We start from the raw sequence: 16,204 nt of genomic DNA on the forward strand, positions 1-16,204 counted from the left end.
CAGCTATGGTTCCCCTGTGAAGTGTCAGGAAGAAGGACAGAGCCACAAAAAGCTGCTGAGGCGTGACTGAGGGCAACCGGAAAATGAACAGTATTCTTGCAAGGCAAGAACAGCCAGGTACTCTAAGAAAAGCGTTTCCTGGGCAATGTTTAGATGTAAAGTGGACATCTGAGCACATTCAGAAGGCACATGAGTTATCTGCAAAGTGACAGAGTTTGAGGAGTGCACTGTAAGCAGAAGGAGCAGTGTGCCCAAGGTCCGCAATAACCAATGACAACCACTCAGTGGGCAAACTGCCTGATATAGGGAGAGACAGAGGCGTTGGTTAAAAACCCCAGGGTTGGGCTGGAGAGATGGCTTAGTGGTTAAAACACTTGCCTGTGAAGCCTAAGGACCCTGGTTGGAGGCTCGATTCCCCAGGACCCACGTTAGCCAGATGCACAAGGGGGCACACACGTCTGGAGTTCGTTTGCAGTAGATGGAGGCCCTGGCACACCCATTCTCTCTCCCTCTTCCTCTCCTCCTCCCTCTCCTTCTCCCCCTCCCTCCCTCCCTCTCTCTCTCTCTCTCTCTCTCTCTCTCTCTCTCTCTCTCTCTCTGCCTCTTTCTCTGTCTATCCCTTTCAAATAAATAAATAAAAATAAACAAAAAAATTTTTTTAACCCAGGCTTGCAAGGTGTGGTGGTGTACACCTTTAATCCCAGCACTCGGGAAACAAAGGTAGGAGGATCACTGTGAGTTCAAGGCCACCCTGAGACTACATAGTGAATTCCAGGTCAGCCTGGACTAGAGCAAGACACTACTGTGAAAAAACAAAACAAAACAAAAACAAAAAGAACAACAGGCTTGTGGTCTGAAATGTGTCAAAGCAGAGGCCAAGAACGTTGGTCAGCATGTCAAGTAGGCCAAGACTCTTGCCTCTGACGACCCCTGCTCTTGCTGCCTTGTTTGGACTGATCCTGACCTTCATTAACTTTGATTAACTTTGACACTCTTGTCCCCCACAGTTTGCACATTCCCCCACCAAGTGAGTGTGACAATGTCTGATGCTTGGGCCTGGCCAGGTCTCTCAATTATCCCAGGAGAGGGGACTGCTCTCCCCTGAGGGCTGCCTTCTCAAACTGCCTCTCACCCACAATGCCTTGGTGACAGGCATCTATTAACTTCCTTTGAAAGGGCCAATTAGATAGAGCTAATGGCTGGCGGCGGGTTGGGGGGAGAGGGCGTGATATTGAAGTGGCTCTGGCCACAGGAACAGTCTTCCCTTATTTTGGTGGCCTTTCTGAGTCTTGGCCTTGATCTCTATTGCCTGGTCCATCTCTCTGTGTTTCCATTGAGGCCATCTGCTCTTTATATAAAGTCTAACCACCACTCCCCCACCAACTCAGAAACTAAGGCAGGATATCTTTTTTATTTTTATTTTTATCTGCAGGTGATCTGTGAACCAACAAGCCTAAAGCGACTGATTATGTCACTTACAAGGCATCAATTGTGATCCACAGTTTGATTTTAGATTTAGGGTCTTGGATTTCCTTCTAAGAGCAAGAACTGGTCCAGAAAAGGCCCAGTTCTACCTGCAAGTTCTTTGGATCTCCGCTGCTGGCTGTGTAACATTTTTACCATATCCTACTTTTCTGAGCCTACATCTCCCTATTTGCATAAGGAAGAGTTTAGTTAATTTCTAAGGGTTGTGCTGATCTTGAGACATTTATTTCCCATTGCTGAAACTTACCATCACATTTAACAGCTTAAAACATTGATGGAGGGCTGGAGACATGGCTTAGCGGTTAAGCGCTCGCCTGTGAAGCCTAAGGAGCCCAGTTCGAGGCTCGATTCCCCAGGACCCACGTTAGCCAGATGCACAAGGGGGCGCACGCGTCTGGAGTTTGTTTGCAGTGGCTGGAGGCTCTGGTGCACCCATTCTCTCTCTCTTTCTCTCTGCCTCTTTCTCTGTCTTTCGCTCTCAAATAAATAAGCAACAAAAAAAAATTACAAAAAACCATTGATGGAGGCCAGGGAGATGGCTCAGTGCTTGCTGCTTAAGCATGAGGACCTGAATTTGGGCCCCCAGAGCCACATACATGCTAGGTATGGCAGAATGCACTTGTAATGCCAGTGGCGGGAGGTAGAGACCAAAGGATCCCCAAGACATACAGGTTAGCTCTAAGTTCAGTGCAAGACCCTATCTCGAAAACTAAGATGCAGAGCAGTTGGTGAAGATACCCAGCATTGACCTCTGGCTCCCGTATGCACATGCACATACATACACATGTGCCCACGAGTCCACCCACCCCCACAGACATGCATGTGCATATTATGTACATATATGCACATTAAAAAAATTCATTTTCTGAGCCGGGCGTGGTGGCACACGCCTTTAATCCCAGCACTCGGGAGGCAGAGGTAGGAGGATCGCCATGTGTTCAAGGCCACCCTGAGACTACAGAGTTAATTCCAGGTCAGCCTGGACCAGAGTGAGACCCTACCTCGAAAAACCAAAAAAAAAAATTTTTTAAAAAATAAAAAATTCATTTTCCTCTCACAGTTCTACACTTGATCTTAGCCAGCAGGCTGAGAAGCGATCCCTCTCACAGTTCTATAGACAAGAAATCAGCAGGCCAAGCAGGATTCTCTTTGTAGGATTTCACAGGGCCAAAGTCAAGGTGATGTCAGGCAGGGGCCTTTGAGACCGAGTGCTGGGATCACTGGTGTGAGCCGCTATGGCAGGAACATTCTCACCTTTAAAGACCTTTGTGGTTGATTGTGGCCAGTGCAGCACCTGCACTCTCCATGGGCCACAGGAGAACGGCTGTTGGTCTGTCTACCCCATTCCCTACCTGAATACAAAATGCACCCACTCCTTTTCAGGTCCACAAAGGCCTCATCCTGTGCTGGCCTCTGTGCACTGGGGTTCACCCAAAGCTTGCTCACTCCAGAATCCTAAACAACATTATCTAATTCGCTAAAACCAGTCCCGGGTAAGGCTCTGGGGCCCAATCACGCTGGGCAGTTTCTGTCATCTGTGAGCCTGGGAAACAAAATGTGAACCAAGACTTGATGATGGGTTAGCTACAGATGTCCTGGTCCAAACATGGAAGAAACAGAAACTGCAAGGGACCAGAGGATCCTTTCTGGGCCTCATATCTCACTCTCTACCTGTATGGAGACTCGGAGGGTCCAGCAGCCCCTGACATCCCCAGCACCCTTCACCTCTGCAGACAGTGGCCAGACAGTGGTTTGGCCTGTCTGGGACAGCATGACCAGCTTGAGCTTGTGTTAGTGGCTGTAACTTCAGGAAAACAGTAGAAAAGATGCCAGCAAGAGGCAGAGGAGTGTTTGATGTGAAAAGGATTTATTTCTACATGGAGGCAGAAAAAAAACCTGTCTTTCCAGCGCCATCCTTCCACACAGATTTCAGGAACATTCCACCTGCTACTTCCTGGCTGGTGGACACTATGGGGAAGTCACTGCATGGCTCTGAGCCTTGGTCCTAAGCTGGAAAGTGACCATGTGACTGTAGAGTGCTCAAATTTAGTGCAGATCAGATAGGACCGTCCAGGAGAGGGCTTGGTAGACATTACTGATGCTGTGTGTAGCAGTAGATGTGGCCTGGACCCTGAGGTGCCATCTGGGGGAGGGCGGGTTCAGCAGGCTAGCTGCCACCAGACCTGCCCATCCTCCAGAGCTACCTGCTCACATGACAATCTGATTAACTGGCAGGTGTTTAGAGGCCAGGAGGTGGGAAATCCTGTCTGCATGGCAAAGCCCAGGGCCATGGAGGGGTCAGCATTGACCAGAATTCTGACCCTAGAGGATAAGAGAAAACAGTGCTGTTGGGAGAGTCCAGTAGGGGAGACTCTAACAAGTCCGTTTTGGTTCAGAAACTATTTTTAAAAATGTTTTCTAGAGTTGGAGAGATGGCTCTGGAGGTAAGAGTACTTGTTACCCATGTATAAAAGCCCTAGACTACCCGGTGTTGCAGTCACATTCACACTGATGACGTAAATCACCTGACTAAGAGCAGCTTGTGGGGAAAAAAAAAAAGGGTTATTTTGGCTTACAGACTCAAGGGGAAGCTCCATGATGGCAGGAAAAACGATGGCTTGATAAGAGAATGAACATCAACCCCCAGCCAACATAAGGTGGACAATAGTAACAGGAGAGTATGCCAAACACTGGCAAGGGGAAAGTAGCATATATATATGGTATATAACCCATCCCCAACAATACACTGCCTCCAGGAGGCATTAATTTCCAATTGCCATCAGCTGGGGAGACTAGCATTCAGACCACCTAAGTTTATGGGAGACACCTGAATCAAACCACCACATCTGGTTTGACTTCCCAGCACACCATGAAAAGCTGGACATGGCCATATACATCTGTAACCCAGTCTATATGACAGCTCTTGGTTGAGTGATAGACTTCTTTTCAAGATGCAGATGAGTGATGGGGAAAGAGACCTGCCGTTCTCCTCTGGATGTGTACAGGAGGAGACACACATGCATACACACATATACATGTATGTGCATGTCATAAAATGCTTTATAAATGGTGATGTGTCCTCCAGAACTTGAGATCTGCAAGGAACAAACAAATCTCACACCACTAACCTCTCATTCCCTACACATATGCACGCACGTGCGCACACATACATACCACTCTGATATTCACGTACCCACCTCAGCATTTTCTAGACATAAATGGCAGTGTACTGAATGTCCTCTGTAGATCTGGCTGTGATCATAGAGCTCATTTTGTATTGGGTCACACAGCCCTGCCCCATTCCTTTTAGTGATCGTAAGGAGTTCTAAAATCTGCTCACCTACTGGTGCCCTTCAGCTTATTCCCACTTTTTTTTTTTTTTTTTTTTTTTGGTTATTCGAGGTAGGATTTCACTCTAGTCTAGGCTGACCTGGAATTCACTCTGTATTCTCAGGGTGGCTTTGAACTCACAGCAATCCTCCTACCTCTGCCTCCCGAGTGCTGGGATTAAAGGCGTGCGCCACCACGCCCGGCTATTCCCACTCTTCATGCCATTCTAAAACACTGCGGTTAGAGCATGAGGTGTGTTTGCACACATTTGAAAACACATCGGAAGCTGGGCTTCGTCGCTGTTATTCCAGCTCCTTAGGATGTTGAGGCAGGAGGACTGCAAAGTCTACCTGAACTACAGAGTGAGTTCAAGGCCAGCCTGGGCAACTTAGTCTCAAAATTAAGCATGTACACACACACACACACACACACACACACACACACAACACATACACAGGACTAAGGACATAAGTCAGTGATAGAGGATTTGTGAAGCCCAGGCTCCACCCTAGCAATACACAAACACCCTGCATATTAGGAGGTAAAAATGAAGAGCAACCCAACCCCACCAGGCTGATGTGACCTGGCTGGGTGAACGCATGGGGGTGGGTTTACGTGGAAGTAGTCACACCATGCATTCCCTTTCCTCCTATTTATTTCACTCGACTGTTGCATTTGCCTGTATTAGCAAACCACTAGGTTGACAAAATTCCCTCGGAGACAACCCGTAGCAGCTTCTGCAGATAGAGCAGTAGTAGCAAGTAGCTGTACAAAGACGGTGACACTTGACACATTTCTGTCATTTATGCCCCTCCCCCCACATATGCTGGTGGTCTCCTAAGATTATAATGAAGATTATATGAAGTCCTGTCACTAGGGACACCGTGAATGTCCTAACGTCACGGCATAACACGTGACTCCTGTGTTTGTGGTGCTGCTGGTCATATGCGGAGACAGTGCCCAGTTGTGATCAGTATCTAGCACTCCAGATTGGTGGTTAAGTGGCTGCTGACTGCTTTGTGCCCTTACCAGCCATGCTTTTACGACTATTTTGGAGTACAGACCTTCTGTTTATGGTGCCATGTTCCCAACACAGCCTCACACAGGTGCCTGGCCCTGTGTTTCTCAGAATTCATTCCCCCATGCAGTGACATCCGTGGCCAGGTCCTGCCGTAGTTGTGTGTTTCCACTGTGTACTTGTGGTGCGGCTGAATTTCCACTGTCCTGCCAAGTGCTCCGGTGAGCCTCTGTCACTAAAGCTTGTTCAACATTTCGATCATTTCCATGGGCAAGATGGCAGGGTCACAGGTGGCCCATGTTGGCACAGTGCTCCCAGGGCTGACCACCAGAAGTCACCTGGGACACTTCCCAGTGGGGCCTCCTGAGATGAGAGAGAGCTGTGCCACACCAAAGAGCAGTTATAAAAGTGAAGACGGTATTGTTATTGTACACACAGGGTATAAGGCCCTGTCACACACAGGGTGGCTGTTCTGCATCCCCAGGCTGCCTCTGTGCTTAGGACCATGGGCCCATTGGGGTAAGCCACGCACTGCCCTGGCCTGTCTGGAATTGTGGGGGGCTGATGAGCAGAGCTGGGCAGGGGTGACTGAGATCCTGAGACACAGTCAAGGACGCTTGGAGAGAGGAAGCAGATGCACTGGCTTTGTTAAAGGAGCAGGCTTTGGTTCTCATAAGAGTTCAGCAAAGGGGCTAGAGAGATGGCTTAGTGGTTAAGCACTTGCCTGTGAAGCCTAAGGACCTTGGTTCAAGGCTCAACTCCCCAGGACCCACGTAAGCCAAATGCACAAGGTGGCACATGCATCTGGAGTTCATTTGCAATGCTTGAGGCCCTGGTGTGCCCATTCTCTCGATATCTATCTGCCTCTTTCTCTCTCTATCGCTCTCAAATAAGAAAATAAAAAAATAAAAATAATTTTAAAAAAAGAGTTCAGAAAAGATAAGAGGACAAGCCACACACTTGAAAGGCTTGGTTAGAACTGATAACTGTCCTTCCTCATCTAGAAAGGGGAAGTGGGGGGGGGGTTGTGAGAGGAAAAGGAAGGGCTTGCTATCTCTAGCTAGTACGATTGAGGGGTATCTGCCCCCAGGGGATAGAGAGCACTCACTCCCGGGGTGGGGGGTTAGAAGCCCACTGTCCACAGCCCTAGGCGCCAGCTCCCAGTCCTTGGCTTTCTGCAGTCTATCCCTCCAAGCATCCAGCTGTTGCTGAAAACCAGGTATCTGGCTGGAACCTGTGCCCGGCACGGTGCTCACCTGCGAGAAAGCGTGGGGGTGGGGGGGCGGCTTCGTCCTGCACAGGCATCACTGCTCACAGCCACGGCTGACTAGGACGCAGCGAAATGTGACCGCACATCCCCAGGCTGAAGTGCTAGCTTGTCCTCAAAGCAACTCATCCCACCCCCATGAAGAGCCGGAAGGGGAAGGAGTATTCTTAACTCCGGACTTCCTTCTGGAAGAATACACAGCCCTTAACTTCCAGGCAAGGGAGAGCGGCCTGGCACTGGAAGGGCTTTCCTAGGGGACAGGAAGGTGGGGGGGCCCTGCCCCCTCAGAGACAAGCACAGGCTCAGTGGCAGAGCCCTGCTCTACTGCCCCTCAAGTCCATGAAGACATTCACTTTTTACCTCGACCAACTCTTTCCGGGGACTTGAGAGCCCTCACCAAGGCGTCCCCGACTGGTCCATTCTAGTGCCTTCTTTCTGTGTCCCTCTGGGTCCCTCAGAGCCAGGCAGCAGTAATTCTTTCTTGTTCTCTTACATATCCAGAGCAGCCAGATGTCCCTAACTTTGCCCAGGTTGTGCTTTTTGCACCCAAATTCTCTTTATGGTGTCCTGTCCTCTCTAGGGGCAGAGTGAACCTTTTTTAAATACTACCTCCAAGCCTTGGTGATTTTTTTTTTCTTAATTTTGTTTGGCAATTGTCCTCATCTCTGATGTTATGTGACTATTCCCAGCAGTTACCTGTCCTTCCCTGTCACTTTGAGAGCTCCACTGTCTTCCCTAGTCTGTGAATATATTCTCATGCCGTGTCCTCACAGGGCCACAAACTCTTTGGAGCACGAACTTGTCCCCTCTGTCCTTTAGACTCCAGTGTCTTGGACACTGTGTGTTAGAAGCAAGGGTGAGTGAGGGAGTAACGGTTGGGCAGGACCAGGGATGTCAGAGCCTGCCTAGCCCCTCCGTTCACAGGACCATTCTTTCTCAGTGATCCCTAAGGCTCTGCCTCCTCCTCACTATAGAAACAGAAGGTGGGGACACTGTGTGTGTTTGAAGCATTTGTCACATTGATGAAATGAAGTCATGTTTCTTGTTTTTAATTTTTATTATTTTTATTTATTTATTTAATTGAGAATGACAGACAGAGAGAGAAAGAGGCAGATAGAGAGAGAGAGAGAGAGAATGGGCGCGCCATGGCCTCCAGCCACTGGAGACACGTGCGCCCCCTTGTGCACCTGGCTAAAGTGGGTCCTGGGGAGTTAAGCCTCGAACCGGGGTCCTTAGGCTTCACAGGCAAGCGCTTAACTGCTAAGCCATCTCTCCAGCCCTTTTCTTGTTTTTTATATAAAAAAATCTTGCTAGGTGAATACTTGATACTTCTTCAAGAACAAGAAACTTAAATTGGTATCTTTTGTTCTGTTTCACATAGCACTTGATTTTCTTTTCTTTTTATCCTGTGGCTCTGACTGAAGGAAGAGATCCCCATGACAAACCTAGCTCAGAACTTGGTCCCCCATTAACAGCAAGCTAAACTTGTACTATGATTGGCAGCATGGGAGTCTTTAGTCCCAGAAGTTCAGACATCATCCACTGCACGTGTTAATGGGGGTTTGCCCGGGGTCAGGAAGGAGGCGGATCTGCCTGACCAGGAGACCCATTTTCTATGTTTTTATTTTTATTCTTTAGGGCCTTGAAAACTTGAATCCCCTCCCTAGGAGCCCTCTTCAAATATATCACTGAAGCATCTTGCAATTCTGCACAGGGCTCTGCAACCCTGGTTGTTGGGATTCCAGGCACTGCTGAGCACCTGCTGGCTGGCTCTCTTACCCTCTCCCAAAGCGTCAAGCTTGTGGATGGAAGGAATTGAGAACCTAGGACTGGGTCTACCCCTTCAAGTGCCCAGAGGATGTTCCTACCTTCCTTGGTCCTTACAGAAATCCTGAAGGTTGGACGGAAGTTATACTTTCTCCATCTGACAGATGGAGAAATTGAGGCCCAGAAAAGACATGTATTTTGTGCAGGCTGCATAGCTCAGGGATCAGGATTTGAACCCCAGTCTCCTGGCTCACTTAGTACAGCATTCCTCAGTTTCTACTATACCTTGTAAAATATCAGTTGAGGAATTCGGTGAAGGGGATAGACAAGGGTGGGGAGAAGACAAAAGAAGTTACTAGAAAGCAGCCAGGCTAGATGAGTAAACACAGGCCATAGTGCATGTGGTCTTGCTTTCAGTCAGACTGGCTGGATTTAAATCTTGGCTACTGTTGACTGGCTGTGTGATATGCAGCTGGTGGCTTCTACCTCTGTGTGAGTTTTCTCATCTGTGATGTGGATGAAGGGGCTGGCACCACACAGAGCTTAACCTGGAAAGCCAGGTGCTCCTTAAGAGGCTGCACCTCCTGGAAAGTCTGGCTCTGGTCCCTCTTCTTACTGAGGCTAGAGCCTGTGACCCATGCCTCATGACCTACTGAACAAGAAGCTATAAAGAAGTCCTACCTTGGGCTGGAGAGATGGCTTAGTGTTTAAGGCACATGTCTGCAAAGCCTAAGGATCCAGGTTCCATTCTCCAGGTCCCATGAAAGCCAGATGCACAAGGTGGCGCATGTGTCTGGAGTTCATTTGCAGTGGCTAGAGGCCCTGGGACGCCCATTCTCTTGCTTTCTCTCTCTCTATCTCAAATAAAAATAAATTTAAAAAATTTTTAAAAGAGAAAGAAAAGAAGTCCTCTCTCATGAGCTGGAGAGATTGCTCAGTGGTTAAGTCACTTGCCTGCAAAGCCTAATGACCCCTGTTCATTTTCCCAGTAGCCACATAAAGCCAGATACACAAAGTGGGACATGCATCTGGAGCTCATTTGTAGTGGCTAGAGGCCCTGGCATGCCCATTTTTTCTGTCTCTTTTCTCTCTGCTTGCAAGTAAATATATATAATTTTTTTAAAAAGAAGTTCTCCCTCCGTGTGGAGTGGTGGGCAGGATAGGCTTCCTCAGGTTCCAGTTTGGGCACCTCCTGGTATTTGGCTGGTAACAGGAATCCTTCCCCACTTCTCACAGAAAGGCCAGGACTTTCCAGGTTCGGTATCGTGTGTTAGTACTTTTCTGTCCCTCACATACGTGGGTTTTGAATCTGCCAGTGCCCCATCCTGTCCCTGGTCCCTTCCACTGGAAGGTTACAAAGGCACAGGGAACTTGCAGTTGTACCCTGTGGAGAGGCTGGGCAGTAGGTGAGGTTTGGTCCAGCTGCACTCTTGAGTCACCCCCTTCTTCCTCTTCAGGGCCTAAAGGAGCTCAGGAAGCTGTTGCCTTGAGGGTGAAGGGACTGAATGCACCTGCAGCACAGGTTCCTGGCTTCCAGCCATGCATGCTGGATGCTCCACTTCCAAATGAGCCCTCCTTCTCCCTGCAGAGGGAAGTTATATCACTGTAGCTTTATCTGGTGGTTCCTTTTCCTCCTCTAAAAGGTTCTGGAAGCATCTTTAACCAGGGAGTCTAAGAAGAAGCGAGCAGCCAGATAGAAAGGACGGGATCTCTGCTTACTGTGGCTGGGGAGCAGGGAGTTTTTCAGGACAGGAGCCCACGACTGGAGCAGCGGACACCTAAAAGGCAGGCCTTGTTCCAGAAATGTCCTCAGCCCTCAACCCATGGCTTCCTGCGGCGAGTACGGAGCTGTGCTGGCCCAGTATGCCTTGTCTGTAGAACTTGACGATTAGTAAGCCACCTCAGGATACTTTCTGGAAGTTCAGATCTCAGATTGCTAAGTGAAGGAACGAACCCTGGAGTGTGGAGAGGGTACAGCTCAGCCTCAGCGAGGAAGCTCAGAGTCAGAGGTGGGATGTGGGATGAGGCTGGGCTTGAGATGAGAGTGCCAGGGCGCCGGGCTCCATGGTTTCTGTATGCAAAGGCAGTTTCCTCCTAGGGGTGCTGTGCTTCACACAGTCTTTTTTCCTGAATCATTGACTAGTAGTGAACTTACTTTCAGCTGGGCCCCAGTGCACAATGCTGTCAGCATGGGGAGGAAAATGTTTCATGGGGGTTTAGGGGTTCATCCAAGTGGGGGTCTCAACAGAAGATGGGACTCAACAGCAGGCGACTGAAGGAGGAGGGCATGGTCCTCTAGTTCTGTTTTTCAGCTCACTGCCTCCCTTCCAGCACTTGCTTTCATCCCAAGCCAGAATGCTCTGTGGGATGGGTGGTTTCCCCAGTCTTGCATTGTCGTGGTCTGTCCTGGGTGTGTGGGGAGAAGGCTGTGCCAGCTGGCATTGTTGCTAAATTCTCAGAACCCATATTTCAAAGTAACTACTGACCAAAAAAAGAAGGCTTCACCACACAGCTCATAAATACTTCCAGATACCCAGGCTCAGGGCCCCATAACTGTTCACATGGACACCCCTAGGATACAGGGATAGTCACAAGACTTGTGTTTAGATGGGGGGGGGGGTCTGTCTGGGTGCTGTCCAGGGTCCTTTGGGGTGCAGGCTGGGCAAAGGAGGCATGTTTCATGCAGAGTGGCAGTTTCTGCCCAGAAAGCTGGGTCCTGGTCCGTTTTCTATAGTGTAACCACAGATCTCTGGGCAGGCTGCTAGAACACTCTGGCCTCATTTCTTCTCTCCCTGTTGAGTGAAAGCCCTTGTTGTAAAGCTGGCGGGAGAGGGACCTCCAGTAGTCATCTGTGATAGGAAAAAAGATCTCATACAAGCCAGCAGCGTCATGAGGAGTAAAGACCAAGCAGGTGAACACCCGGATGCCACTTGGTGCCCAGGAAGCTCAGGTTATTGTGTCATTGCCACGGTACCAGTGAGGACTCGGAGGGCTTGGTGGAGCGGGTGCGATTCTTTGCAGTGATCTGTTCGGAACGCCAGCCACCCAACACACGTAGACTGAGCTTTTCTGCAGGTTTTGCCACACACTGTCTCGCTTGATCTCCCAGCAACCCTGCAAGATGGCAAAGTGGGCAGACAGAGCGAGGATTTCAGGCTCTGTTTTGTAGAGGAAGCTGTTGAAGGAGTGTTGGTGTCCAAGGTCACAGGGTGAGTTATTGGCAAAACAGGAGTCTTCCCACGCTCCAAACTCTGAGTTCTTTTGAGGTTGGAAGTCCAACCCCAAGATGCCTGCGTCCACGTTGGGTGAAGGCCTGAGCCCTGGATCTGTTGTGGACAAAGCTCCCATAAAAGCTGCCTGGTAAATAGGACCAGTGCTGTGTTATCCCTTCTTATGGATGACAATGTCAGGGCCCAGAAAGCTTGCTTAAGATAGCATGGCTGGAAAATGGTGGAAACCAGGCTTGGGAAACCCAAGTAGGCCAGCTCCAGTCATCCCCCACCAGGGCTCATGAGCTGAAGGTCGTGTCTTTATAAAGCACATGAGCAGAGATACATTCTTGCCACTCTTACCCCCACCCAACTCTCCAACATGGGGCTTGGCCTGTCCAGCTCTAGCTCCGGGTCCCTGGACAGACCCGGGTGAGGAGTGTGGCCAGCTGGAGCTCCCGCCAGCCATTGTATGCTAGGCTCTGTCAGCAGGGTGTGGCCCCAGAACTACCAAGCAGTCTCTGGGGAGCAAGTGTTGGTGTTTACAGGAAATGCAGGACAAGGCCTGTGAGGTGGATGGAGGCGGCAACCAGCCACCCTGAGCCCTGAAGACAAGGCTTGTCTGGGCTCTGACGGGGCCCAGGGTGGTTGTCCTTCTTCTCACCCCAAGGACACGGCTTTTTGTTGTCATGGGAGGAAAAAGTCCCGCTTCCCAAGCAGCTGGCCCCTCTCCCATGCCTCTTCCTGCAAGATGGCCACAGCTCGAGTGCCTCTGAGAACCTCCCCTGACTCCAAGTCCCCTCCTCCTGGAAGGCTCCAAGGAGCTGTGACTTGGCTGCCTTCAGTCCCTGTGAGTGGGGCTCCCCTTCCCCACCTGTTCAGAGAGCTCCATGTCCCAGGGCCGCTACATGACCAAGCTGGCTTCCCCTGAAGCCACAGAGCAAGCGTGTAAGGAGGACAGACCAGCCCCTCCCAGCCTGTCACTGGGCTGCACATTGGCCTCGTGTTGCAAACATGTTCCGTAAGCGTGTGAAAGTAGAAATTTTGTATAAAAGAAAACTAAAAGCCCCCCAAGAGGGCCTTCTTGTCTGTTATACTAAGGGCACAGGTTCTTTTTGGTTTTTTCTTTCTTTTTTGCACGTGGGGTGTGCGCGTGCACGTGCATGTGCTTATGGAAGCAAGAGGTTGACAACGTGGGTCTTCCTAAATCGGTGTGCTCTCCTGTTGATTTGATTTGAGCCCAGAGCTGGTCTGGCTCAGCAGCTTTCCCCAGGCTGGCAATTGCCCGGGTTCTGGGGACCCAAACTTTATCTGCTGGGCCATCTCCCAGCCCCCCATGAAGTGAGAGTTTGAAGTCCAGAGAGGGACTAGATTCCATTAAAATCTGCGGGAGTTCCCAAGCCTATGGACTGCACCACCCCCACCCCCACCCCCACCAAGTTTGTGTCCTTGTTCAAGTTAACAGAGAATGAAAAATGTGGATTCAGAGAAGGGTAAATTGTGTATTAAAAAGCTTAGAGAGAACCGGCCATGATAGCAAATGCCTTTAATCCCAGCACTTGGGAGGCAGAGGTAGGAGGATTGCTGTGGGTTCAGGCCACCCTGAGACTATATAGTGAATTTCTGGTCAGCCTGAGTTGCAGTGAAACCCTATGTCAAAAGCAAAAAAAAAAAAAAAAAAAAAAAGCTTAGAGAGAATTAAGATCCAGAGGGAAGGTGGGAAGGCCTGAACCAAAGACGTTCTTGCCCTTCCTAGACTGGCTGGGAAAAGGGAAGGGAGGCTCACATCGCCAGGGCAGAAGCTCCTGGGGAGGACAGCAATGTAGAGAATGGAGGGGGAGAAGAACAGGAGCGCCCTAACCAAAAGATCCCCTCACATAGGGGGTCAGAGAGGATACACAAAGCAAAGCAAGAAAGCCCCCAAAGTAAAGCACGTGTGAAAGTCAAGCAGGAAAAATATCCAGGCAAAAGAGAAATTCTCCAGAACTGGGAAGGGGAAGGGGAGATGGAGAGATCCCTCTCCCATTGGGAAAGAGCTTCCCACAGGAAACAAGAAGCTAGGGCCATGAGGCAAGAGGAAAGGCCAAGAGAAGTTTATACACACATGTCAGGCCCATTTATGGATCCAACTGGGGTGAACCTTGTCATCAGACTCAGGTGTGTAAGGGAAGGACCTGATTGGTTGGTGGATTGGAGAGGCTGACACAGCCCACAGGTAAACTAGGCCTGGGAAAACTTGAACAGGCAGGAAGTTGTCACTGGAATTGATGCTTGGATGAGACTGGGTCAGACTCTGGTTCTAGTCCTGCCAGGGCAGGCAAGGTGGTATCTCCTTGGCCTCTGTCCCTGGCTGACTACCTGTACAAAACTCTCCCTTGCTCCTATTCTGTGTCACCTAGGGCACATGGGAGATGGCTTTTCTGAAGCCTGACTGTACATGGGAAGGGGAACTACCATTCACCACCATGGGCCCAGTGCCCTGCACAGCCTCAGCTGTCTTGATGGATCTAGGGCCACCCTTCAGGAGAGGGAGGCTTTCTGCCACCCTTCACCCTCATCTCTGTCCCTTAGAATGACCTGAGTCTCCCACCTTGCTGTACCCTACCTGGACCATGGCCAGCCTCCTTCTTATGTCCGCTCTCCAAGGTGTCCAGGGTTCAGGTTGCAGGGAGCAGGACAGGGTGGATCCTCCTCACTGAAGTCTTCCCTGGCAAAGCCCAGAGGCCTCAGCTCTGGCCTGGACACTCCCCACCCCTTGCCACACACCCCCGTCCAGCCAAAGTCCAGGCTGCGCACTTGTCACTCTTTGTCCCTAGGCCGCCTTTCCCAGGAATCTTCTGTGACTCAGCTCGGCTCTTACCTAGCACAACACCCCACCACCACCAGATGCACATGCAAGCCCATGGACTTAGGGGTCATGTGGGTCCTCCCACCTCAACTAATCTAGTGTAGAAAACCCCTCATAGACAAGACCAGAGATGTGTTTCCATGGTGATTCTAAATCCCATCAGTTTGACAAACCAGAGATTAAACATCACAATATATACCTTCTTACCATATATACCTAAAGTAAGTATACAAATAAATATTTACTAATACTAGTTCTTAAATTTATTATAAAACAGTGTTTGGTTTGCATACTAGTGAGGTGGATATATTTGTTTATTTTTACATAATTAAATCTTGGCTGAATATTTGATGCTGGAGATGTAGAACATCTTCAGTATTTTCAGAGTTGGTAGATACTTTGATTTTAGAATCAGACTGAGAACTCAGCAGGATGGTAGGATGCAGCCAGAGGATGACTCAGCAGTTAAAGGTACTTGCAAGCCTGGGTTCAGTTCCCCCACACCCATGTAAAAGATGCAAAAAGTGATGGCGAGCATCTGACATTTGTTTACAGTAATAAGAGATCCTTCCGTGGTCATATGCAAATAAATAATTAATAAATTTAAGATGGAAGGAGTGGGCTGGAGAGATGGCTTAGCAGTTAAGGCACTTGCCTGTGAAGCCTAAGAACACATGTTCGAATCTCCAGGTCCTACGTAAGCCTGATGCACGGTGATGCAAGTTGCAAGTGTGCAATGTCACACATATGCACAAGGGGACACATGCATCTGGAGTTTGCTCACAGCGGCTGATAGCCCTGGCATGCCCATTCTCTCTCGCTTGCTCTCTTCCTTTTCCTCTCTCTCTCAAAATAAATAAAATAAATATTTTTTAAGTGGCAGGAGCATATTGAGGGCCATTTCAGAAGTGGTTGGAAATTCTGTCCTAATCTTGAGCCGAATTCATTAAACAATTTTTAAAATAAATAATGGAGTTTTGGTTTTTTGTTTTGTTTTTTAATTTTATTTACTTATTTATTTAATTATTTTGGTTTTTCGAGGTAGGGTCTTACTCTAGCCCAGGCTGACCTGGAATTCACTATGGAGTCTCATGGTGGCCTTGAACTCACGGCAATCATCCTACCTCTGCCTCCCAAGTACTGGGATTAAAGGCATGTGCCACCACACCCGACTGTTTTGTTTATTTTTATTTATTTATTTGAGCACGACAGACAGAGAGAAGGAGGCAGGCAAAGAGAGAGAATGGGCGCACCAGGGCTTCCAGCCACTGCAAACAAAC

The 16,204-nt window shown here is 49.3% G+C and overlaps 1 protein-coding gene and 1 pseudogene across 5 annotated transcripts in view; one reads left to right on the forward strand and one right to left on the reverse strand.

The window, feature by feature from the left end:
- Window positions 1-16,204, forward strand: part of Fgd5 (FYVE, RhoGEF and PH domain containing 5) — a 118,552-nt gene that overhangs the window by 29,680 nt on the left and 72,668 nt on the right. The window lies entirely within an intron of this gene.
- Window positions 2,454-2,583, reverse strand: LOC123455001 (annotated as a pseudogene).

This window comes from Jaculus jaculus, chromosome 14 (assembly GCF_020740685.1).
Source record: "Jaculus jaculus isolate mJacJac1 chromosome 14, mJacJac1.mat.Y.cur, whole genome shotgun sequence".
Taxonomy (NCBI): domain Eukaryota; kingdom Metazoa; phylum Chordata; class Mammalia; order Rodentia; family Dipodidae; genus Jaculus; species Jaculus jaculus.